This window comes from Schistocerca gregaria, chromosome 1, assembly GCF_023897955.1.
Source record: "Schistocerca gregaria isolate iqSchGreg1 chromosome 1, iqSchGreg1.2, whole genome shotgun sequence".
Lineage (NCBI taxonomy): Eukaryota > Metazoa > Arthropoda > Insecta > Orthoptera > Acrididae > Schistocerca > Schistocerca gregaria.
The window spans coordinates 946,361,342-946,388,732 of NC_064920.1; the positions used below are offsets into that span (position 1 = coordinate 946,361,342).

The 27,391-nt window shown below is 45.0% G+C and overlaps 1 protein-coding gene across 1 annotated transcript in view; it reads right to left on the minus strand.

Moving 5' to 3' along the window:
* The window catches only part of LOC126282199 (transcription factor collier), a gene marked incomplete at its 5' end in the record, with an annotated part of 539,167 nt that overhangs the window by 314,429 nt on the left and 197,347 nt on the right, over positions 1-27,391 (minus strand). The gene's annotated exons all lie outside the window — the stretch shown is intronic.

Consider the following 27,391-nt stretch of genomic DNA (forward strand, 5'->3'; position numbering starts at 1 on the left):
TTTCATAATCGGCCCTCAGCCAGTTCTGTAATGTTTGCATTGATTCTCTGAGGAGGGACGATCAGGTTTAGTCCCTGAGAATATGTTGCATTAGTTCACGGTATTCGATGTTACTAGACTGTCAGTTCATAGTCGCAGCTGCAGTCCTACTAACTAATGAAGATAAGTAATTTCATTGTAATATGTGTTTCTTGAATATTAATCCTTCTCTCTAACAGTGTGCCCTACCGCATATTATTGCAACCTGGACTTCAACTCCTGTCAACTCAGCCTCCTACTTATTTGCATTTACTATCGAGCTGAAAACACCCACTCGTTTAGTGCATCTAAACAGTGAGACACAATACAGGTAGCACTAAATATCTATGGCTCGATGACTTTTTCAAAATATGTAGTGAATAGCTCGAAAATGCACGACTCCCTCCATCTGCTTTACATATTGCCTCGCATTCGGGAGGAGTTTCTAAAGAGCGAGTTAGAACCTGACGTTCTCCAGCTGCTGCAAGTTTCGCCTCACGATCTTCGTTGTATTGTTAGAACTGCATATGCCTTAGTCTTTTAGCCGTTCTAGTGCATTTACAAAGACTCGACCGTTTCCTAGGAATTTTTATTCGGGAATAAATTGAAATTAAAATCTAATAACGAGGCACCCAAATCACAAAATAAATTCACTAAATTCGTTTCTCCTAGGGAAGAAGTCGAGTATACACAAAACCTAGTGAAAGAAGCAAAGCTATGCCGTTGGGCTTTAATGCACAAAGCGAAATCACCAAATCCGTATATCCTAGCAATGTAAATTCGATGGTAGCTTCTGTTCGTAAAGATATGAATGCCGCTCTTAATTCTGACACTTATTTACAACTTTCTAAAATAAGTGTTTCGCTGAAGTACAAAAAAACCATCGGCGCCATCAATTGGTCGTTTGGTGTACTCTGTACTAAAACTTTGCTCAGTGAAAGAAGAGTCAAAATAAGCGATTACTTGTCTTGCTTTATCCGTAAATTCCCGACCGTTTCTGAGAAAACGGCGTTCAAAGTTTTTGACGTGATTTAGAGGCATTTTAGAGCACGATAATGAAGGCGAAACGGAAGCACAGGGCCTCTTTACTTTTGCGCCCCGTGTTCGAAACTGGATTATTTTATTTTATTTTAGTTATTTATTTTTTTATTTATGTACCTTTGTCCGTAGAAGGTTATTACATGAATGTTTCTTACCAATTTAGGGGATACAAAGGCTTTATATTAATTGTAAAATTATAATTGGCTTTCACAACAAGTGTCATACATTTATTACATGAACTATGTGCATCTGGTATTTTCAGCGTTTCCATGTTCTTAAATCTCGTGTACTTATACCAGTATTTCAGCCTTATATCAATTCTAATGCTAATTCTTGCATTTTATAGTTACGTTTATTTTTTAGGAAGATTTGGTGAATCCATTGGATGATACCGATCATAGGAACATTCGAAACATAGATATTCCGAATACTACGAGCGTCGGCAAAGGCAGCTTTGCCTGACATTCCTTCGTATGTATCTCACTCGGGAGAGAGACGTCGTTAACACTACTGAAGATTTCACACCTTGGCAATAATTTCGCGGCAAACTACGCATAATGGATCAGTTTACCGAAAGCTTGCAATTGTTTATGAATCAAGATGGACTAAAGGAGTTTCACCGAAATAGTTTTAATTCATTTTCTCATCCACTTATTGATTTTTAAATTAATTCACCATACATACAGTTAGTGGACGAATGAGGGCAACTTCATTTCATACAACATTGGATAACATTTGTATAGTAATATTCTACAGACTTGGATAGGTAAATAAAAATAACAATCGGATTCCGAACAAGGAGCGCCGAAGTGTAAATCCGTGACTCCAGCCACTGTGTCATCGCTTAGATTAAACCGTTTACTAGCTAAAACTACATAAATATCATAGAAAACTTTGACCGTCATTTTCCTGAAAATGGTCGAGTATCTACAGATAAGCAGGGACCCATTTTCGCTTATTTTGACCTCTCTTCCAACAAGCGAAGATTCTGAAAAATTCTTCCCGTATCGTTCTCGTAAGTTGAGCAGACTTGAAACTTTTGATTAAGATTTTTTTCCGTGATTCGATTTTGAAGAAATGAAGCTCCTAACGGAGCTCCTATGGAACGGAGAGAGTCTGGAATATGATTTCAAACAATAATAATGTGTTTAATCTTTGTGTGTCGTCAAAGGCGAAACATTTCACGGCGACAAAGAAATGACAATCACATCACATTCAGGAAAATTCGATCACCGTAGGTCTTTCTGAATCACCGCTTACATCACTTTTCAAACTCACGTTAGCGTTTGAGTCACTGAATGCGGCTGTTATAAATATTTGCGGCGCCGATATCAGAGTGCGATGAAATTGTCAGGAGCGGAAGCTGACATTTGACTCGCGGTGGCCGCTCGTTAGGCACAGCCGTAATACGGCTGCAGGCGCGGTGAATGGCAGGCAAATGGCGGTCGGCGCGGCGACAATGACGCCTGATGAGTGACAAGAAGCGCCGCTAATGCGCGCATTGATTGGCGTCGCCGGCGACGGCCGGAGCCGCAACCCGCCTGTCACGCACTCCCCGCTCCCGGATTGCAGGGTGCGGACGTCACCATCGAAACACCGGCAGGGGGGACGCTGCAACCGTCTCTGTAAACGACTCTTTTGCTCCTGCTAAATATGTGAAGGAATGATTTTCTCCGTCCACATGCTTTTGTTGCACAATTTAGAAATGCACTTAGTAGTTCGGGCTGCACTATTTTATTTTACGCTGACGGAAAAAATTCGCGGCAGCAAGAATGAGTTGTGTGGCATAAACGAAAGCTGGTAGGCCTGTTCCTACATCTGAAAGATGACATCTATTCAAATTTCGAGGCAGCTGCATAAGAGTGGCGCTAGTAAAGTCAACGTGAGGATGCAAATCAGTTTTTCTTTAAATACGCACTGTTAAGGTCATGAGCGTTAGTTTAGCTTTGAGACTGGACGTGGTGAGCTGATGTTAGCAAGAATGCCTTTAAGGCGACAAAGGCACCATTATCAGCGCCTCACTGAGTCTGAACGAGTAATAGGGCTACCAGAAGCCGGATGTTCCTCCTGTGATATTCCAGAAGGACTTGGCAGGAACGTACTCAATGTGCATGCTTGCTGCAGCAATAGTCAAGAGAATTTACAGTGGAAAAAAAAAAAAAACTGTGTGAATCCTTATCGGACTTAACTGCTAAGGTCATCAGTCCCTAAGCTTACACACTACTTAACCTAAATTATCCTAAGGACAAATACACACAACCATGCCCGAGGGAGGACTCGAACCTCCGCCGGGACCAGCCGCACAGTCCATGACTGCAGCGCCTGAGACCGGTCGGCTAATTTCGCGCGGCTGTACTGTGGGAAAAGAAGACTGGGCTCCGGACGGCCACTTGGCACTACCGAGAGGGAAGACCACCGTGTTCGGCGTATAGTTCTGGCGCAACACACTGCATTGGCAGCAGCAATTTGTGCAGCAGTTGGCACTACAGTGACACATCGAACTGTTACAAATCGGTTAGGTTAAAGACAGCTCCGACCAGACGCCCTGTAACCCGCACTGCACTGACCCCAAACCATCGCCATTTGCGACTTCAGCCATCTCAAGTGAGAGTTCACTGGAGAGCAGGATCGAGGTCAGTTGTGTTTTCTGATGAAATCTGGTTCTTCTTCGGTGGCAGTAATGTGCGTTTTCCAGTAGGATAACGCTCGTCCGCATACCGCTGTTGTAATCCATCATGCTCTAAGAGTATCGACATGTTGCTTCGGCCTGGTCAAGCGCCAGATCTGTCTCCAATCGAGCACATATGGGACACCATCGGATGATAACTTTAGCTTCATCCACAAATAACAATAACTGTTTCTGTATTGACCGACCAAGTGCAACAGGCATGCAACTCCATCCCCCAGAGTGACTTTCGGCATCTGTGCAACACAATACACGCTCGTCTGCATTCAATATTTTGGCGGTTTCACCAGTTATTAGCACACTAAGATTTCAAATTTTCAATGGCTAATCTCGCGTTTACATTAACATGTGCTCTTGTAATCTTTGTAATCTTAATCACTTAAAGATGTTACCTAGATAAATATATGCTACGAATTTCATTACTCTACATCTTTTGTGTTGAGATTTTTTTTCGGTGTATTTTTGTTCTTGCTGTATTTGTCTTACTTCATCTCCCCGATGTCTTTCTTATAAACTTTACCAATCTTATTCGGCACCCCGGTCATACTTCTCCCAGTTTGTAATTCGTTCACTATACTTGTAACTATTTCCGTGACATTCCTTTTCATTTATACGAACTGCTTTTCCGTCAAAATGTCTTTACAGTTACCAAAATTAGTCATTTGAAGCACTGTATAGACAAGAAGTATTTACGTCACTAGACTGAAAGCTCTAAAATAAACTTTAAGAACTGACCAGGTAGATAGATTACTATTGTCATATTTCAATATAAATGTATTATTTTAACGCGAACATTTTAAGTCAACTTTCACCGTAACTGTTGGTGATATCGAGTGAAACAACAAGTTTAGTGTTCTAGTCACAATTTATTTTATTTCCGCTACGCATTTCACTGGTATAAATCTCTTCCATTAGTGGATTTATGTGAATGAATTCGACATGTATGTGCTGCTTGTACGACTTTGGGGTAACCTGTGCAATTGTCTTTGAGGAGACTGGGAAGCAGAGGAACGTGTTAGGTCAAAAACAAATTTATTTTAATTTCTTAAGAAACACGGTCCACATTAAAATAACTATATTGTTGTGTCGAAGCAGTTGGCTCGGAGGTTAATACATTAATACGCCCTTGGGAGTATCAGAGTTCAATTGCTCAAGCTATCATTCACGTTAAGATTTTCTGTGGTTTCCGTAAATCTGTTAAGGCAAGTGCCCCGATGTTTCCATTCAGGAAGACATCTACATTTTCTTCTCCATTCTTCCGCATTCTCCAAAATCCGAACTTGTGCTTCATCTTTACTGACAATGCCGTTTGACGGGACGCCCAATACTAATTCGGCTTCCTGATTTTTCGTTCTTATCCTTTAGTAACTGTACCATTTTACAGGAACAGAATAGTGCAAGGGAACACAATTTTCACGTTGTGATTTCCATAGTGGAATTATGTTACTCAAAACAGTAAACGAAGTTTTCGACGAGGCTATACATACCTTATTTTTTCTTTCGACTTCTTGTTGACACTAGTGTCATCAATTAACACAGTGTCTTCGTGAATCAAATGAGAATCTTAAACAGACTATTCCTCTCTAGATTTAAAACTGCCTTCTCCTGAATGTAACTGTTGTTACGTTTTGACATTCACACTTTCGCAGCTGGTCCTACAGGACCGCTCCGCTCCTGGTCCTTAGCGCACTGCAATTGGCGACACCACGTGGCCGCTACAAAATCCAGGAAGAGACGGCGTCTGCCAGGGAAGGCGCAGGCGCCGTCGCCGGCTCAGAGAGGGCGGTGGCAGGCCTCTTCCTCTCCTCTTGCGGCCGCCAGAAATTGAATCACGGTGATTGAGTTTTGCCGGAGCCGCCGACCCGCCGGTTAATTAATCAGCGCTCATCAGCCTCCCCCTCCTCCCGCTCTCAGCCGTCACTCATTCGCCACGCGGGTGCCGCTCGTCAAGACCTCGTCTTCCCTTCTTAACCGCACCCACTCCGTTCCCCACCCGTGCCCACTAAATCCGCAGTCACAACTGCTGCTGGTGCACGGCGGCGTCAAAGACAGCGATGTAACCAAATGAGTCCATGTCACGAGACAGAAAGGCTGCAGCATTCCACACAAAATTTCTTCAAATGGGAATGTACGGTCCATGTCGGCTACATCAGATGCTGTTCATGTACGTCGTTGTGCGATTCATTCCTGTAGTTGTCGTGCTCTCGGTCCACACTCGCTCGTGACTATCACCGATGGCAAGACTTTCGCTGCATAGTCGGAGGCAGATTGCACATGAATGAGTTGTAAGGGCACCTTTGCGAGTAGCCCAGTTGGACAGTCCATCCTGACTTTCTAAGAGCAACCCTGCTCCTGATATGTGCTGTGGTCGCCGCTTGAAGACCAATGGCCGAGCGGTTCTAGGCGCTTCAGTCTGGAACCGCGCGACCGCTACGTTCGCAGGTTCGAATCCTGCCTCGGGCCTGGATGTGTGCGATGTCTTAGGTTAGTTAGGTTTAAGTAGTTATAAGTTCTAGGGGACTGATGATCTCAGATGTTGAGTCCCATAGTGCTCATAGCCATTTGAACCCTTAATTTTTGTATTTATTTATTTATTTATTTATTTTTTTGAGCCAATGGGTTGCTTTCATCAATGAAAGGCGGCCCAAGCGTAAATGCGTGTGCGTGTGCTGTTGTGACGTTGTCGCTAAGGTCGTCGAACACGACGACCACCCTTGGTATCAGCAGCGATGCCTGTCTGTTATCTCAAATATAGGGTGTTGGGCAGCTCCTCGAAAGCACTTTCCACCGTCTCGCGCATGTCTATGACACGACCTCGCTGAAACGCAGTTAACTGCAAACTGCACGGTCTGAGCTCTTCGAAGAGTCGTTTCTTTATGTCCACAGCGTTCGCTAACCCAGTGTGATGCTCGAAGCAACACAATACTCCTTCCCGACGCCAAATACAATTTTAATGTGGTCAGCATTTCGATGTCTAGTGCGGAGTTCCCGTTCCGTATAAAGCACGAAGGTTTGAATCGTTGCGCTGTCTATACACTTTCAGTGAATCATGTTTACATTCTGAGGTCTTATATCATCTTCTTAAATCATTTCGAGTTACATTTCACATTAGTGCATAATCGTTCGACTTCTTTGTAATATAAACGAACTTAGAGGCTAAACTGCGTCCTATACAAACAGAAATTTCATCTGTGCTCGAGCCAGACTCCATGTAAAACCACAGAAAGCCAACGAGGAAAAGAATAGTTGGCAAGGGAATTTCAGACTCTTTTCTTTGTATATTACACATATAATTTAAGCTCCGGCTTATGATCTTCTGGTCATGAAGTGTGTTTCGTAACAGCATCCGTACAAGATATCACAATAACTATATAAAGGTAACAATGTTTCGATCTTAATCTGCTGGTGAAAAGTAATGAAGTCATAACAAACATTATCTGTCTGCCTACTGCACAGTTACATTAATATTAAGAATCCGTTGAATTCATTTCGCACAAAAAATTATGTTTGGTCGGTGATATTCTTCCGTGTACGCTTATACAGCAATAAATAATTGTGGAAGACCGGGGAAAGCAACTGTTCTCTGTTTCGCAGCCTGTAAAGCAAAGAGCGAGGAGATCATTTCGTTGGAGAACTTTAGTCCTGAAGAATGGATACATCTAAAAGAAGGAGAGGAAGAGAAGGAGGAGGAGGAGGTGAAGAGTTGTTTTTAACGCTCGGTCGACAACGAGGTCATTAGAGACGAGGATTGTGAGGGAAATAAACCGAGCCCTTTTGAAGGAACCATCCCGACATTTGCCTTAAGCTGTTTAGAGAAATCACGGAAAACCTGAATCAGGACGGGTTTGAACCGCCGTTGTCCCGAATACGAGTCCAATGTGCTAACCACTGTACTATTTTGTTCGGTCAAAGGAAACGAGGTTCATGTATATAACTGTTAATGAAATAATTCCTAGTGCTTGTACAGATAATTCACTTAACGTTTTACATTTTGTTTGCCCATAATACACTGAAAGTACTGATTCTGTTTCGCAACTTCCTTGCTTTATGTATTTGCTTGAACGAAGGAAAAGATCACTTGAAACTATATTTCTACGTTTCAGAAAAATGGATGCTTTGGGGCAAACGTTTTATGTTGGACACTATAGCGTGCGGCAGTAATCGAAAGAATTATAGGTCAGAATGTTCATTGGGCTTGACCGTCTTGTTGATTTAAATGTTTTTAACTGTTCCACAATCTTGTAAACTTATCTGATACAGAATGAAATGAGTCTTTGATCGAAAGAGATATCACAGTTCAAAAGATAGCCACGGCCTTTACTATTTTTCTGCGTTAATTCCGACAGTTATAGCACGGAAACACTGCTTTTGTTGTGTTTTATTTCGTTTCTAAGTGATGCTCTCGCGTAAGTGAGAAGCAAGGTCGATGGTGTTAGCAGTAATTTCTCGTCGTGACAGAGAGCCCCTCATTCCACACCGGTTTCGGTGCCAGCTGTTTCTTGTGGCCGGCCACACAAAACTCCCCCGCAATGTTTTGACTACAAAGCCAACAGCGGTCGGATGAAGATCGGCGGGGCAGATGCGTCAGCCTTTATTACAGGAGGGGGCCGGTAATTACTTGCCAATCCTTAAGTCAGATATTAGGCTTATACTTCCGTCAGATTTGCTCCGAGCAGATTACGACCCGCGCCGCCGTCGCTTCCGCCTTGTCTGGCGCAGAGCCACGGCCGCCGGACCCTCGCGTATCCGTTAATCCCCCCCTCCACACCACGCTGTCTGTCAGCAGGCGAAGAGTACGCAGCCGTCTCCACGTCTAGCTCGAAACTCTTTGACCCTCCTGTGTTTTACAGTAGCTACTCTCATTAAGTCGTCGTTAGCTGCAACTCGATTCCGAGTACGCACTACTTCGGATCTACATAGAATGAGAATTTCAACTCAACTTGCGGATGTGTTTCCGGTGGCTGAGCAGACCAGTCCTGGCATAAAACATGCGTTCACATAAATCGCACTGAATGGTTGGAGGATGGCGGGATTGTAACTGCCGTGACTTCCTTGCTAGTCGCTCGGCCTCTACGTGTCCGCGGCGTTGTCCTTTAAACAAGTTGACAGCCCCAACACATTCTCCCCGTATTTCTATGTTTATACCCATCCTACGGTTTAACTGGTCCTTGAAGCGCTTGAGAGGGGCCCCATGAGGTATACTGCCAGAGCAGAACTCACGACAAAAGAACTTGGCGGAGAAGCCTTGTATCACTCATGCGATGAATACGACCTAGCCATCTCAGCTGATAACCGATGATAGTTGCCTCAAAGCTGTTTAGATGCATTTTCTAGAGAAGCGCAATGTGAGTCATCTGGTCCTCTTACTTAGTGTTCAAGATGTATCTTCTTTTTGTGGGAGCGCTCGATGTTAGAGCAATTATTTTAATGAAAAGAAAAAGAACCTCTATTCAGAAATGTGAACGCTGTGTTTCGGCATTTACTAGGCCTACGCCTTTCGAACTGCTAAGAAAATAAGACTGCTTTGTGGATGAAGAGTTATAGCGGTAAAAAGTCAAGATCAGCAAGAATTGTGTTTCTGTTGCAATGTTTAATAGCCCGAGGCATCTCTATGAGCCCTCTTTGTCGAGAAAGAAGATTAGATCAATGTTTAGTTACCTGGTTTTTAAATGATTTTATTCCAGAAGATGTTTCCTACTTTCCAGTTTTCTGGAACTGAAGTACATTTTCTCTAGTGAAGCACCTGCGTGAAGTGAAAACTGCGGGGCTGCCGAAATGGGGCTCCGAACTTAAATCCCTGTTCTTAACGAAAGGTATTCTAGTCGTTCTTAGCAGCTTGTATTAAACCTGCATTCTGATAGTGCCTTAAGCAATATACTTTCCTCGTTATTATTACCCCCTTTAGACATACTTCAGATCCTGCTCTCTTTAAGTATATGTTCGTACCTCACTGTATCAGGCCATTTCACTTTCAGTAATGTTCTTTACATTTCAGAACTAACTAACTAAAAGGCAGCTGCATACACAAATGAAAACAACTACAGCGATTGTCAATGGACGAAGCAGTTGGAGGAAATTTTTCAGGGTACCCAATCGGACTGACGGTTCCATTCTACTTAACACGGCCGTTGGGATAGCGATCCTGCGATCCTGTCAATGTAACGTGCTAACAAAAGAAATCCCGTCTCATTGGATATTTGTAAATGTATCAAACACTACTAGAACATCTCCGCTGTTTTCAGCTTGCCTAATAGTCAAATGAATCAAGACGGTTTGGAGCATTGTTTATTAAATAATTTCTGACTGATACCCCACTCTAATAAAGAAAACGACCCGTAAGGCAGAAACAAGGTTAGTATTTAATATTGAGTTAACACTTATGTCTTTAGTTGCGGAGCGCTTCCTCAGTTCGATGAGGAAGAGGAACGAAGTTGGAACAGTCTAGTGGAAGAAACGATTGCGACCATAGCGCGAAACATTTTTGGAAGTATCACAGAAGAGTTACGCCTGAGTGGCAAACAACTATTTAATTAGCGCTCTTTCGAAATAGATCAAAATTTAGATTCACACTGTCTGATCAAAAGCATTCGGACAAACCCATATGATGTGGGAATGGCCAATAGATGTTACCAGAGGTGAATTCGCCAGTATAAAAGCAGGCTGGGAGTAGAGTGTTGTCGGCAGAGAATCGATGACAGCTGGATGGGTCGGTCAGGAGAGCTGTGGAACATCGGACGTGGACTGGTCGCTGGACATCACCTGAGTAACAAATCCATCACGACATTTCAACCCTTCAAAACCTGTCCAAGTCGATTGTTGGATGTGTGGCTGTGAAGTGGAAACGCGAAAGAACAACCGCAAATAAAGCTACACCAGGCACACCTCATGAAATGACGGACAGGGACCGCCTAGCATTGTGCAGGGTGGTTGTACAAAATAGCATTGAATAGCGGAAGTGTTATCAGCAGCCCACCTAGCACACTAACTGTGCGCAGACAGTTAATAATAATGGGATACAATGGCCGAGGAGCTCCTCATGTTCCTGTGATCAGTGCTAAGCGACGCTTGAGCTCGTATGAAGAGCGACGCCAACGGACAGTGAACGACTGGAAATGAGTGGTTTGGAGTGGTGATGCACTCGATATTCTTCGACAATCCGATGGACGCGCTTAGGTTCAACGAATGCCAAGAGAAGTTACCTTCCATCACTTGTAGTGCCAACTGCGAGGCACTGAGAAGGTAGATTTCGCTATTGGGATGTTTTTCGTCTTTAGGGTGTGGTCCGCTTAAGAAAATTCTAAATGCAGAAGGATGTGAACACATTTTACACTACCGTGTATTGTGAGCAGTAGAGGAACATTTCGTAGACAATGCCTTTGGTAGCATGACAGACCCAGCTGTCATAGCAACATCTGTGAGAAGACGATTTGTGGACTGACCTGCACAGAGTCCTGACATGAATCCAGTGGAACGCGCTTGGGATGAGTTAGAATGTCGACTTCTCTGAAGAAATCAGCGTCCAACATCATTAGTTTCTCTGGTTTCGGCTCTTAGTGAACAGTGGGCTGCCATTCCTCCGCAGACATCGAGACATCCTACTGAAAGTTTCCTCGACACAACACCAACCATAGTAAAGAGGAAGGGTAGACACATCCCACATTAACGTCCACTAATAAGTGTCCAGGCGTTTTTTCAGGTGGTGTATATTCTGAAGAACACTGTTAAGTGAATGACAGAGGTTACTTCTCATATATTAGGGCTCCTTTCTTCTCCATTCGTGGGAAGAATGACTACTACAATGCCTCTGTGCGCGCTGTAGTTAGTCACAAATCCTCGTCCCTGCGGTAGCGATACGAGGAGTCCGTAGCATTTCTACACTGCTCACTCTTAATTCTGAAGTAGTCTTTCTGGGAAAGTTGATTATCTTTAAGCGTCAATAAATTCAGTTTGTCGCGCTCTTCCTGAGTCAGACAAACCTGTGGCGATTAGTGCTGCCGTGCTTTTTATATCTGCATTCTTCCTTGTTAGCCCTTTTTGGTACGGGTCCTAAATATTTTAGTAATTTTCTAGGACGAGTCAAGCGAGAGTCTTGTAAACAGTCTCCTCTGTAGAATGACTGCATTTTCCCACCACACTACAATTGAACCGAAGTTTTCCACCTCTCTAACCTACGACTGAGGCTATGCAATCATTCCATTTTATATTGTCACGTATTTTAACACGAAGCTACTTATTTCGGCTGTCTTTTTCGAATTGTAACTCGTTCATTCTGCAGTCATAAGATACTACATTTCTGCGATTTGTGAAGTACAAAATTTTAGGTTTAACGCATGTTACCTGTCTTTGCATCTCTTTGAATTTTTATTATAACGTGATTGAATATTTGTGCAGAATTTTTCAAACAAAATTTCATCCCGAACCTATTGTCTTACTCATTTTATCATATCGTTCTGGAAGGATAGAGAATCTATACTTTTACTAGATAATGTTGTCAGTCCATTCTAATGGCATCGTCATAAGTAAGAAATGTGCGATTTGCGTAGCAAGGAGTTCACAAACGAAGAGCAGGCAGGAGCTCTTCTGTTAGTTGGAGCGCTCGAACTGGCTGAAGGGCAAATGGGGTTCAATTGTGAACACTTGAGAATGGTCTATAGGCTGATACCGGCCTCATAAAAAGTTTTAGGGCTGTCACTCAATAAAACTAGTACCGACAGTTGCGTATGCCCTTTGTCCATGGAAAAATGTCGGACGAAATAGCGGTTGACATGTTGTCAGGCACAAAGTAAGAAAGGCAGTCGCCCGCTGTCGTACGAGCACGCCAACTTTGCGAACTAAACAGAGAGAGGCGCGCGACCGCAGCGCAGCATCCCCGTTGCGTCACGGAGGGGCCGGCGCCGCCGAGGTCCCAGGTGGCCATGACTCACGCAGCGGCGGCGGCGGCGGCGCTCAGCCCCTCCCCCACCCGCCCCCCGCCCCCCGCCCCCGCCACGCATCGCTTAATTATGCATGTTAATTGGTTTGCATTAGGGCGCGTCTTGGCCTCCCGCCCCCCACCCCCGCGGCCCGCGGCCCGCGGCGCGAGGAGCGGCGGCTGCGGACACGCCGGGCCGCGGCGCCGCGCTTTGCTGTCAGCGCGGCAGCCAAAGTGTCGGGCCTTTGCCCGCCACAGCAGTGGGCCGCAGCTCTTAGGGACAAATTTCCTCTCAGTGGCGGCTTCTGTACTAGAATGTATCTTTGTGGGTCAAATTTGTGCCCGAAAATCCTTCCTAAGGCAGCATTATACCAGTTGCGCTGTTCCGGAACACCTTCCAAAATACCATTTCCTGGTCATGCCTCCATGCTCGTCCTGTTCATTACTCGGAGTGGGCCAGTTTTTCCGTAATCATAACTGGGATGTAATCAAGGCGTATCGGCTTGCAACTTTTACAGCATGGTAAGTGTTTTCCAGTATTCGAAAGAAACTTTTGAAACTCGTTACAATATTCAGCTCTTTCCAAAATACTGCGATTAATATCAGCAAGAAATTACTAACTGAAGTGTCTGATTTCTATTCCTGACGGTTGAAAGGAAGTAAACTTTAAATAATTTCATGGAGCGGTTTGGAGCTCAGTAATTTTTTTTCGTTTATTGGATTTCGGGGCGCACCTGTACAGCCGTCTCAATAACGTAATGTCAATTACGACGATACGAACCTAAGGACAACCTAACAGCGCCGTCCGTTGTGGCTGAGCGGTTCTAGGCGCTTCAGTGCAAAACTACGCTGCTCCTACGGTCGTAGGTTCAAAAATGGTTCAAATGGCTCTGAGCACTATGGTAAGGTCATCAGACCGCTAGAACTTAGAACTACTTAAACCTAACTAACCTAAGAACATCACACACATCCATGCCCGAGGCAGGATTCGAACCTGCGACTGTAGCGGTCGCGCGGTTCCAGACTGTAGCGCCTAGAACCGCTCGGCCACCAGGGCCGACTTAGCAGGTTCGAATGCTGCCTCGGACATGGATGTGTTTGTTGTCCTTAGGTCAGTTAGGTTTAAGTAGTTCTAAGTCTAGGGGACCGATAACCTCCGATGTTAAGTCCCATAGTGCTCAGAGCCATTTGAACAACCTAACAACCAGACTCAGAGTGCAGAAAATTTCCAACCCGATCGGGATTACAATCCCGTTGGACGAAATAGCGGTTGACATGTTGGTTAGCAGTCCACCGCGTTGACTGCCAATTTACCAAGCCGGACGAGCTCACTAAATCGAGGAATAGACCGACGGCCTTCGCGGCGTTGGGAGGAGATGTCTTTCACCTCCTGGGGCGCAATGTTTAACTTTCTGAAGTCGGGAGTTAGTGATCCTTCGTCATCAAAAATTAGTTGAGGCACACGGAAAGTATCCAAAAATTGGAACTGCATTCCAATGCGCTGTTCTGGAATTTTGTTTATTCCTGTTCCGGTTTTTCTGACAACTTTTGCAGTTTAGAATGTGTGCACGTGCTAAGTAGGCACTAGAATTTTATCAGTTTATGGTGTTGCCGAGGTTTAAATGGGGCCAAAAAGTATACTTGTTTCCTTGGAAATTTATGTGTCATGATATTTTGCAAGTTTCCCTATGGATTTTAATCTGTACTCCATTGAGAAACCATGCTGTGACGTATCGTAAATAAGGCATTGTGAAATTATTCCTTGAAAACAATATTTGGAACTAAAGGATACACCTGTAATAATGTTTTACAATGTTTTGTATGTATGCTATTTTTTAATGTGTTAGAATAAAAAAAATCCGCTGATGATTGCGATATTTGTCGCTGAAATAAGTTTGGGAATTAATAAATAACAAAGTGTTTTGCATCAAGGCGAATCACAATCTTATATTTTTGTCTCAGACTTCCAGTAATGATGGGCATCGAATCACAGTATCTGTGGTGGTTTTTCCACATACTGATACGAAATACTTCTCTACGATGGCACAGAACTCCTCCCATCTTCAGTCAACTAAGCAGGTGGCCCCATCTCAGGCCACATTTCTGAGTAATGTAAATACTGGTAATACCTGAAGCTGACAAGGTGGAGGTGCATTTCGAAAAGCAGCAGGGAGCTGTGTCGTGCTCTGCGCTCATCGGCCTAATGGCGGAGGCCGTCATTTAGCATTTCAATTGGGGCGACCAGCAGCGCCGCCTGCCGCCCTAATGTATGTCCCCGCGACACGGCAGCCGCCGCACGCACCGCGCTCCCTGCGAAGGAGGGGCGGAGCTTTCTGAGCAACGGCAAGTGGTCCCATCTCCCAGGTGAGGTTCTCAGTCGCAACTTGCATTTACGACAGGTATCATATGTCAACTCGTCGGACAAAATGTTACCGTCTTAGAAGAACACACCGTTACTGGTTTACTGGTATCGAACTGACATCAGGAAGTCATACGACCCTGGACCGTCGACGGAAGTCGTGAGACTGGAGTAGTGCGTGTGTGCCAGTCGGTTTTGTGGCATTAGAGCAGTAAAATGGGTCGACGTGAGGTTTTGGCAGAATGCAGACAGGGGCTGTAGTGTTCGCACGCATCCGTGACAGTTGCTAGCTCTGTTAGCATCGACGCGGACTCTCCAACATGTCTATAAGGAATGTTACAGCGATAAAAATAGAAGGTGAAGTAATGAATTGTGCCAAGACCAGGACTTGAACCCAAATGTCCGGCTTACTACGGAGGTGTGCTGCCCACTGATCCACATCGTGGGTAAGATAGCTGCATGGGATACACTAGTCCAATTCCCTCCCTAACGAAAATTTCAGTTCACGCCTTCAGCTCATTTTCCCCTTTTTCAATCGTCAGTATTGCCAAGGCTCTCCGATACTGGAATAGAAGGGAAAACCGATAGAGGTATTGAAAGTACCCTCCGCCACACACCGTCAGGTGGCTTGCGCAGTATTGATGTAAATGTAGATGCAGATATTGGAGCAGCCCAGGTTTGTTTGTAATGGAGAAATCCGGCATATACCTCAGGCGTAGATGGTCTATTGATCTGATGGAATTACATTTTTCTGGAAAACAAAATCGGCTAAAGGCGTTAAATGAAGTTAATGTTAGGGAGGGAATTGGACTAGAATAGTTCGTGCAGCTGCGTTAGCCACAGTACCACGGTGGTACAGTGGTTAGCCCGTCTGCCTACTAAGCTGGTGACCTTCAGCTTCTATCTTTACCGACGATAAAGTTGAGACTCAAATGTTTCCAATAAAATGTAATTCGGTATGGCCGAGCGATTCTAGGCGCTTCAGTCTGGTACCGCGCTACCGCTACGGTCACAGGTTCGAATGTTTGTGTTGTCCTTAGATTATTTAGGTTTAAGTAGTTATAAGTTCTAGGGGACTGATGACCTCAGATGTTGAGTCCCATAGTGCTAAGAGCCATTTGAACCGCTTGAAAATGTAATTCTATCAGATCAATAGAATGATTTACCACTCGTACACAGCTAACACGGCGTAAGAAAAGTGGCCGTTAAAAGATCCTAATCGACAAGGACTCCGGCCGATTGTAACGATTTGTCGTTGACAGTCGGTTTCAAACCCGACAGCAGCTAATGTAAGTGAACGCTCCTCCATCTCAGTTTGAAGTCGAGTACTTCGGAAAAGACTATTGCTCACATCTGCATGTAAAGTTGGACGTCTTCAGTGAGCCAAAAAACGTAGCAACTGGGCAACAGATGACTGCAGGCGTGTTGTTTAGTCCGACGAGTTGCTGCTTTTCGTCTTTTCAAGTGACACAAGCCCCCGAAAGCACCTACGGCCCAATGAAGCCGTTAATGTGCAGTGTGTGAAGAGTCTAGTTCAGACCAGAGGTGCTACTATGATGTTCCGGTGGTGTTTTCCAGACCGTGACTTGGGACCAATCACTCACGTTACTGTGAACATGACCCAAAAAGTTTATTTCAGCGTTCTCGGAGACAAAATGTTGGTCTGTTCTACTTCTGCATGATGAGTATTCTCTGAACACTCCCGCCTTCGAAGGTTGTGTTCACAGAGCTTCAGCCATACATACCGGACTTGAGGAATACTCGAGCACCCTACAGCACGCCGATCGGTCCACTAAATTACCCAATCTCAGCCTCATCTAAAATGTCTGTGACTGCAGCATAACAAGCAAAACCCCCGCAATTTGTTGCGCTACGGGTTCTAATCACCAATGAGTGGATTCAACTGGATAAGACCTCAGGAAACTTGCAGACTCTCCTCTCCGAATGGGGTCACTATCAAAGCTGGGAGCATTATTAGACAGTATTAACGTGGCGCCTCCTTGGGGTGGTTAATTTTGGTCTGGTGTATTCAAACATCAAGTTAGTCATTGACTTTGGTACACACTAGTCCGTTTCAGACAAACGGCAGTCGCAAGAATTTCAGTAAAATTTTGAGTGTTAATCACTTCCAGCAGGCATGGAACGATTGAAATCTTTCTGTGAAACTTGGGTAAAATTTCATTGGCTTATTAGCGGCGAACTCGAACTACGCCAAATAAAAACGTAAATGAAACAAGTTTTCCCCACGATCACTCTTCACTGATTCAGTGAACTGTGTCTATGAGTCAGAGAGACTTATCACTCACCATTTATACCAAAGCACCGATAATTATAGTATAAAGTTGGGGTTTAAGAAGACGTGAAATAACATGTAAAAATATGTCTAATTACTGACCAGGTGAGAAGCGCTTCTGGTGATAAACGACGTGAACACCACTAAAAATGTCTCAGTCCATAGTCAACCGAATATTTGTTTGCGGTTAGTTTTACCGTCCACGTAACAGTACCAAAGGAGCTGCAAGTATAGCCAAATATGATATAGCATAAGTAAATACCACAGCAAATGGTATGAGGACATAAGAAGCCGAATCCCACGTGCGCATACGAAACGCACTTTGGGTATCTATCAATTTTCCGTACTGCAAGAAACAACTCGGTCGATCACGAAGGCTGGCCGGGGTGGCCGAGCGGTTTTAGGCGCTCCAGTCCGAAAACCGCGCTGCTACTACGATCGCAGGTTCTAATCCTGCCTCGGGCATGGATCTGTGTGATGTCCTTAGGTTTAAGTAGTTCTAAGTCTAGGGGACTGATGACCTCAGATGTAAAGTCCCATAGTGCTCAGCGCCTTTTGAACTATAACGAGGATAGACAACATTTGCTTTCTCTAATCAGGGAAGCTCATATATGCCAGATGAAAGAGATCTATTAAGACCTAAGAAAAGAAGGGCAAACAGTTCACAAATTGGAGCAGGCTTACGACCTAATCCACGAAGTGAAGACGCAGATAATTTCAATCTGCAGATCATGAGGCCCACGAGAGCGCTAGAGGAAGATGAATTGCTATGTCCTATAAAATTTTAAAGGAAGAAGAGGATCATTGTTGTCACGCATATGCTAAATGCTAAATGTGCATACATGTCCAAATTTATCCCTATATAGCCTACAGTGAAAAGTATTAGAACGTTCGACTGCTGGGAATCGCAGTCACTTCAGAAATGAGTAATGATAACTACGGTACTTAACAACGGGCAGAAACATAATAACGATAGAAATGGTTTTCTCAATGATAGAGAGACATTAAACATCCTCTTCTTCCCTTTCTTTTTATCTCTCTCTCTCTCTCTCTTTTTCTTTTACACACTCACACACACACACTCAACATTAAATTTCAATAAACGGAATACGCAGTACGCAGTCACTTAGTAAGTCGTTGATATCGTGTAGGGCTTCTGCTTTCCAAAGAATGCTGCAGTGTAAAGTGATATCTACAGACGAATGCTAGAAATATTAATCTGTCCTGTATCAATAATTGCCAAAGTGATCCCGGTATTTTGTGATGAGAATTGCAGGCTGCTTTCGCAATGCCCTTTCGCTCCCGCAATCCGTGAAGGCTATGAGACTTTTCCTGTTGAATACTGAGTAACTGATTATCAGAGCATTCTGTCTCGAAAAGGATGATTGATTTGTCTTAAGTATCATCAGGTTGGTCGAATGTTACCATTTATTATACTCCGAGCGAGGTGGCGTAGTGGTTAGACACTGGACTCGCATTCGGGAGGTCGACGGTTCAATCCAACGTCCGGCCATCCTGATTTAGGTTTTCCGTGATTTCCCTAAATCACTCCAGACAAATGCTGGGATGGTTCCTTTGAAAGGACACGGCCGACTTCCTTCGCCGTCCTTTCCTAATCCGATGAGACCGACGACCTCGCTGTCTGTCTCCTTCCCCAAACAACCCCCCCCCCCCATTTATTATATATAGATAAAATACACCAACCGCTACGTTATATTGGAGAATGGATAGCTTTAACTTTATAGACGTCGTGTCACGCCCACGAAGCACCCACGGCCGTGTGTGTGTGTGTGTGTTGACCTAGGCGCGACGGTCTCTCTCAATCAGCACGAGGCCTGATGACGCCACAGACACGTGCCACACGCACCAGTTGCATTAGTCTAACGGTAGCTCTCTCTCTCTCTCTCTCTCTCTCTCTCCCTATCTATCTATCTATCTTGCTCCCTCTCCCTCTCCCTTCACCATTGCAGTCTACTTTGATTCCGTTGCTCAACAGCGTATATATGGCTGTATGAGCCTGTAGATGAAACATAGAAAACGCAGTTAATCTAGAAGATGGTCGATATGATCCGTTTTAATTTTGGGATAAACGTCGCATCCTGCGGCCGCTCTCAATAGCGGCCTTCTGTAACTCGGCTTTTTTGCCGCCATTGAAGGGACGCCGCGGGGACAGGGAACGGGGGCCATTGTTTCAGAGGCGGCAGTCGGCAGGCGGTCGTGCGGAGAATAGCCGCGGCGGCGGATCGGGCTAGTTAGGAAGGCGCGCGGTTAATTTGTGGGGCCCGGCGGACCACAAAGCGATTGACAAGCGCCTGTGACGCGCTGGCGCGGAAACACGCATCCGGCTAATAAGCCGCGAAAGGGGGCTCTCTGTTTACGGCGCCCCGCCGAGCCGCAGCCGGCCCATTGTCGGCCGCGACAAGTCGGCGTCGCCCAGGCGCTCCACCGGGCCAGCGCCGCGCACGCCCCCACAACACCTACGGCCTGTTCGCAGCGATACGTCCCCTTACAAAAATTAATGAATTACTATGCTGATAAACCTCTACGTTATTTGATTTTCAAACAGTTGAGCAGAACTGAACGTGCTCAGACATTGCTCTCTTTACTTATTCTGATCAACACTAAACTGACACACAATATTTTTAGCGCAACGCAATCTGACTTTCAATAATCCCTACAAAAGAATGGCCCTGACTAACATTAACCTATACCTTTCATGAATCACTTACCTCACAAAAATCTTCGTTACTCGAACTACTGCAATACAGCGAGCGCCAATACTGCTAGCTAAATAGAAGATTCTAACTACTGATAGCCATAGTTATCAAATGAAAGATTTAGGTCCAGATCATCCGCTCTCAAAACTCCGCCATCTCTCTCCCCACATCCATCACTGCTTGCGGCTCACCTCCAACTGCGCAACGCTGCGCGCTGTTCACATCCAACTGCCCAACACTACAACAGCGAATATTACAACAATGTCAACCAGCCACAGACTGCACACAGCACAGCCAGTGATTTTCATACAGAGCGCTACGTGGCGTTGCCAATATAAAAACCTAAACAGCCTGCTTACAAAGTCGCGCTTGCACAGCCGACGAAAACTTGTTTATGAAGCCCCACAACCCCACTTGTTAGCTAAATAACTGTTAAGGCCTCCCCACGCGTGCATATCGGCGAGAAATTTTGACGAGCAGCTTCGATGGTCCCAGTAACACTCTCACTATTGTCAATACGACTCAGCGTGTGAGGCTGGGAATTGAAGGTTTCACAATATTCGTCACTCAGAAGCCAACAGAGCTGCATCATTCAGCCACATCGCGTTAGTGTGCCCTGTTACGTTTTCACCGAATCTATGTGCATAGCATTCCTCATACTCAATTTCTCGATAACTATTTTAACATAAAACATTTTTATTATGACTATGACCGCTACGGTCGCAGGTTCGAATCCTGCCTCGGGCATGGATGTGTGTGATGTCCTTACGTTACTTAGGTTTAAGTAGTTTTAAGTTCTAGGGGACTGATGACCTCAGATGCTAAGTCCCATAGTGCTCGGAGCCATTTGAACCAATTTATAGAGAGGTAGTCGTTGTTTTTGTTACTTAGGGTAGTCAATCGAGTCTTCATTATGGCACGGCTTTCTTTATTAATTTGAAAACATATTAGGTTTAGTAGTTTGTTGAATTACACAACAATGCAGGAAAAAAATTGTAATCCAAGACTACATGAACAAATGCAATGACTAGCAACAAGAGCGCGAAATACAAGTCATCCTCACCAGTTTATCATAAAATGTAAAGAATATTTTGCGTTAATTACTGAGTACACTATTGCAGGACAGACATCCGTATTAACTGCTCGGGTTTCAATAACAACCCTGGAACCTTTGGATCTGTTACCATACTAATCTTCAAGAATTCAAAAGACCTGCCTGTCGCTCTTTCGTCTCCATGGGTACGATTTTAGACAGTAAATTAACATGAAACTCGCTCCTTTTATCAGTCATCCCCAAGTCATTTCCTCTGTTTCGTTGTTTCCTGTTGTTTATAAACTAGTCGCTGTCTTTTCGTTGTTCGACTTCTTCACCTTCTGAAACTGCCTAGCGAACTGACAGTTCTAAGACTACTATTAGTAGTGCGAAGGTCGCTTCATTACATTGAAGGTTGGACGAGTAGTAGTAGCAAAGAGTCAATGTAATTTGTGGAGACTGTATAACAGCTTTGTACAACATCAGTTCATTGTACAGTTCCGTAAACTCATTCTGAATTAGCAGTGTAACTCTGTGTAGAAAAAGCTTTTGAAATCCGAAATGACATCAGAAGAGAAGACCGCACAATTTTAGGCCCATATGCCAGAATGGTCTTGGCATCAAACACACGGTACTAATCGTATAGTCTCGAAAGTCGTGGAGTATATTCTGTATGTCTACAGTAGCGGTATGTCCCCAGCTCATATTAAAGTAGCTGATTGTTCATCAGTTTATCAGTGTGTGTGTGTGTGTGTGTGTGTGTGTGTGTGTGTGTGTGTGTGTGTGTGTGAGAGAGAGAGAGAGAGAGAGAGAGAGATTGGGATCGCATAACAGGTTCATACATCACAAAAGAGACTTTCGTATTAACGAATACGTGTCAGACAGGTAACTATAAAGAACATGAATTGACATTTAAGGTATGAATGTGAAGCGAAGGATTACAGAGGAATGTAAAGAAATGGTGAGGTAGAATCTGTAGAACTCGTAACACTTAATGTGGTTCTGTGACTCAAGGTAATATTGGAGGTGATTAGTGCCATTTGTTTTTATCTTAGTTATCCTTTTAGACTGAAGGGAAAGAAATCCCAAAATCAATAAAAAACTAATGTAGAGTAATGAAATTTCGGGAATACATTTACGTAGGTAATATATATAAGTGATTAACGTTGCAGAACCGTAGGTTAAAGTGAGAGTGAAAAATGCCATCGCAAATGTCAGATGCTGGTACATTAATAAGCGGTGTAGTCGCCAGAATGTGGATTGCAAGCACGTAAATGTACATGTATTATCTCTCAGAGGTACCTGATGTCAGTTCATGGGATGGAGGTTCGTGCCTGTTGCACTTGGTCGGTTGGTACAGGGACGGTTAATGCTGGTTGTGGATGACGCTGTGAGTGTCCCATACGTGCTGGATTGGAGACAGATCTGATGATCGAGTAGACCGAGAAAATATGTCGACACACTGCAGAGCATGTTGGGTTGCAACAGTGATTTGCGGGAGAACGCTGTTTTTTTGAAAACACTCCCTGTCGTGATGTTTATGAATAGACGAACAGCAGGTCGAAGCGCTGGAATGACGTACAAAATTGCAGTCAGGCTGCGTGGGATGACCACGAGAGTGCTCCTGCTGTCGTACAAAACGCAGCCCAGACCGTAATTGCAGGTGTAGGTCCAGTATGCCTGGGCTGCAGACAGACTGGCTGGAGGCGGTGACCTGGCCTCCCAACCAACACACCGTCATCACTGATACCGAGGCAGAAGCGGCTTTCGTCACAAAACACAACAGACCATCTCTCTGCCCTCCAATGAGCTCTCACTTGACACCTCTGAATTCGTAAATGGCGGTGGTTTGGATTCAGTTGAATGCACTTTCTAAGGCGCCTTTGAAGTAACGAATTTCCAACAGTTCGTTGCGTTACAGTGGTGCAAACTGCTGTTGGAATATGCTGCAGACGCAGTATGATGCGCACAGCCATTTGCCGAACACAACGCCTTCCCTCTCGGTAGTCCAAATGGCCGCCCGGAGCTCAGGCTTCAGGCCGCAGCTTTCCATGACCACGCCTGCCAGCTATCATGTACAATAGCTAGAGACCTTCCAAATCTTTCTGCAATATCGCGGAAGGAACATCCAGCTTCTTGTTGCTCTAGTACACGACCTCGTTCAAACTCAGTGAGCTAGTGATCATGTCGTCTTCATCGTCGTAAGGTTATTATTGAGTAACATCGACGCACTACATCCATTCTCAACAGTAAGTAACGCTCACGACCGTTACAGCGTTAATTTAAAGCAAAGATGATTTGTATCGTCAAAGTGTCGTCTATTTTCAGATGCAGAAACAGTCTACCAACTTTTGTTTTTCTCGCCCAACTCCTTCTTGCTAGTTTTCCGTCAGTGTATAACAGGAGACTATCTTTTTGACTTAATATACATGAACTTTCTGACAGTAGTTTATCTAGACTTCTTTGAAGTTCCCACTTTTATTGTCGTTTACTAATTACATATTTTTCTCTTCACTTCTCTATCCTCGTAACTAAGACTACAATTAGAACAAGCTGAGCATGTTTACGCCAAATCTGCACGCAGTTGGCGGTGGTGCTAGTGCTAGGTGCCTAGCACTTTGCTTAATTTTTTTTGCGCGCGTCAGAGCGAAAGCATCAACACGTGTGAGAGCACAGGGCGGCTACCCGCTGACGCAACGACAAATTGGCGAGCGGCTGCTGCCTCGGCGGGCCGCGTAATGCGTTTCCCGTGTCGGGCCGTCCTCTTCCGGAAAACATCCTGCCGCCGCCTCTGGCTCTGCCGCTGCGGGAATTCCCCGCGATCTCGCCGACCCTGTAAAAGCTCCCAACAAGCCGGCCCAGCTTGCCGCCCTCGTGTAAACTGACTCTCGCTCTGATCAAGCCTACGCCCTGGACGCTACCCCGCCCTTTCTTTCCCTATCGTAGCGAACACTCACATCTCCATATTCCACGCACAGTTAGTGTGGCCGTCATGAAGATTGTCTCAGAGCCGCTTTTAAACTAGCGGCTACCTTGCCTCGATCGATTACTCGTATCTGACTCTACAGCAGCGTGCGCGTGTTTTATTTCTCTACTATCACGAGTAGTCGCTTTCGTTACGTCAGCATCGAAGATGAGTCTCTTTTGTTTTCTTATGAATTTTCCGTATTCGCTTGTAAATTACTATTCATTTACGTAATACACAAATAATTTCGGCCTTAAAACTATTCTCAAGAGCAAACTAAAACATCATAAAACGTCCGACATGTATAAATGACATATCATCGTCAAAATAACATATGTCTGGTCTTATAAACCAGTCGTCGTATTACAGGATGTGTACTCGTATCCACATACCATTAGATATGAAGATAACACGCCGGTCAGTATAAAAGTAGGTGGAAACGTGAAGGAAGAACCCTACCTAAACCAACACTAGGTACGCCTCATGTTCTGACGGACACGGACCGTGGAGCGTTGCGGAGGGCGGTTGTGAAAAGACGCATGAGATCCGCGGAAGGAATCACTCGGAGTTCCACAGTGTTGCCAGCAGTCAAGCCAGCTCAGTGAGTTAAAAATAATGGGGTGCGATGGTCGAGCAGCTCCCCATAATGCACACACTTCTGCAGTCTGTTCTAAGCGACGCTTGAGACGCTGTAAAGACGGACGCCACTGGGCAGCGGGCGACTGGCGACGAGTAATCTGCAGTGCTGAGTAACACTGTACCCCGTGGCAGTACGGTGGAAGAGTTTGGGTTTGGCGAACGTCAGAAGAACGATACTTGCCACCAAGTGTAGTGTTACGGTATGGGCGTGGTTTTCGTATTTCGGGTGTGGTCCCCTTATTGTGCTTAAGAAAACACCACTGCGTACAGCGTATCATAGAGGAACAGTTCGCAGGCAATGATTGTTTGTACCAGGCTAACAATGCACCCTGTCATACGGCAACAATGTGAGGTAATAGTTTGTTGACAACAAAATGCCTGGAACAGACCTAATTGCCCAGTCCAAACCTGAGCCCATTGGAACACGTCTGGGATGAGATAGAACGGTCATTTTTCTGCAGGTCCCAACGACCAACAGCACTTCCACAACACTACCTTCTCTGGTTTCTCCACAGACATCCAGACTCCTCATTTAAAACGTCCCCAGCGCAGTTCAAGCTGTCATAAAAGCGGAAGGTGGCAACACACCATTTTAATGTTCGACAATAGATGGCTGGACACTTTCGATCAGACAATGCGCAAACAGGTCGGCACTACGCGAGTGGGCCGTGGATCTGCAGGTAAGACGCGGTCATCTTGGACGGTAGAAACGAACGTGTCATAACCTCCATACGCCAGTTAACAGGCTTGGCTTGACGATCGCACGGACCAGTCCGTTCGACCGATCCACCGCTGAATAGATGTCCTTAACTGAAACAAGTGAGATGACTAATACTTTAACCGGTGAAAAATGGTTCAAATGGCTCTGAGCACTATGGGACTTAACATCTGGGGTCATCAGTCCCCTAGAACTTAGAACTACTTAAACCTTACTAACAAGGACATCACACATATCCATGCCCGAGGCAGGATTCGAACCTGCGACCGTAGCAGTCGCACGGTTCCGGACTGCACGCCTAGAACCGCTCGGCCGCTCCGGCCTAACCAGTGAAATTTTAATGCTGTAGAAATAAACAGTTTTAAATGCAGCATTTGAAATGGTAATTTACGTATTATTACTGTTTCCATAAACGTAATGCGCTACATAACACACCTACTAAATCTTTGATCTGTTACCCGCCAGTCGTTGAATAAAAATGGTCTTCGCACGTGTTACCCAAGTGCTTATCTTTAATCTCGCAATTTTATTTCCGTTTAACAATCATCTGATGTAACACATACTCGTTCGAATGACAGCCTACTGAAAATTCGTATACTTCATGAGCATGTAAAAGTAGAAGTCTTATTTTTCCATCATCACGAGCAGAGTTAATGATAAAAGACCGCGGGAAGACAGAATGAGATCCGCCGTGCAGCGAGCCGTGACGAGTGGGGCACTACGCGCAGTGATTAGATGGCCTGCATATTCTGAACTGTGAGGAAGCGGACAAAGCAGTGAGGTGTCCCGCGCCGGAAGCAGCAGTGAGGGAACCGTGAGGTGTCGCGCGCGCGCCTCCCCAGGGACGCCATTTTGTCTCCCCTCACTCATTCCCGAGGAGCGCCCTCTCCCTCCCCCCCCCCCCCCCGCCCCCCACACTCCCTCCAGGCCTCTTCTGAAATAGACGCGGCGCGGGCTCGGCCCGCGACTGTGCCGTGTTTACTTAGGCGGCGCACCCTCACTTATCCTCGCTATAACACAGCACTGAGGAACGCTAACACCTTTATTTCCACGCTGCTCCCGCGCTACTGGGATGCATTCGGCGCGAGCGGTCGTAGCGACGGAAATCGTGTTGTGCTTGCGGAGACGACCTAAAACGTTTCTTGAATTAGAAGGAAGGAAGACCGGGTTCTGCGTCTCGTCGACATCGATGTCATTAGAGAACGGACACAAGCTCGGATTATGTCAAGGATGGGGAAGGGAATCCGCCGAGCCATTTCAAAGGAGTCATCCCGGCATTTGAGTGAAGCGATTTAGAGAAATCACAAAAAACGTAAACGTGGATGGCCGGACGCGGGTTTGAACCGTCGTCCTCCTGAATTCTTGAATTATAACCAGTGAGAGGAGGACAAGGGTTCTCATCTCTGCAAAATTAAACCAACCTAATATATTAAACATCCGTTAAATTTTTATTCTTTAAATTAAATATATGAAAACGAAATAAAAAACTGAGAACTGAGTGTCCAAGTATTGACAAATTAGAGCCCTACGTATAACAAGACTCATTCGTTATCACAATTGTGCACTCCAAAGACGGTGGTGACACCTTCCAGATTTCTTCCCAAGTGGTTCATTAAAATCATGCAACAGCGTCGAATAATATTCAGCATTAACAAGAAATACCTTTCCGGTTGTGTCAATATACAACACGTAATGCACATTACAGTGTAACGTACGGAAAGAAAACGTTGTTGATACACAACCGGTAGAGCAACTAATGTACTAACTGACTTACCTTCGGTCAGCGCGCTTTGTCCGCGTAGATGAACCGTTTGGTTCTGGTATGAGCGACCTGTGACTGATCGACGTGAATACTAAGGGCTCTTCACTTACGTGAGATTGGGCTGTTTCGGCCGCAATCTGACTCAATAGTATTCTTCTGCCTATGTGCGTGGTGAGCGCAACGGAAATCAACGATTTGCCTCGTGTTGCAGGCAGCCTTCCGCACGAGAGCTAACTGCCGTGTGCCTGC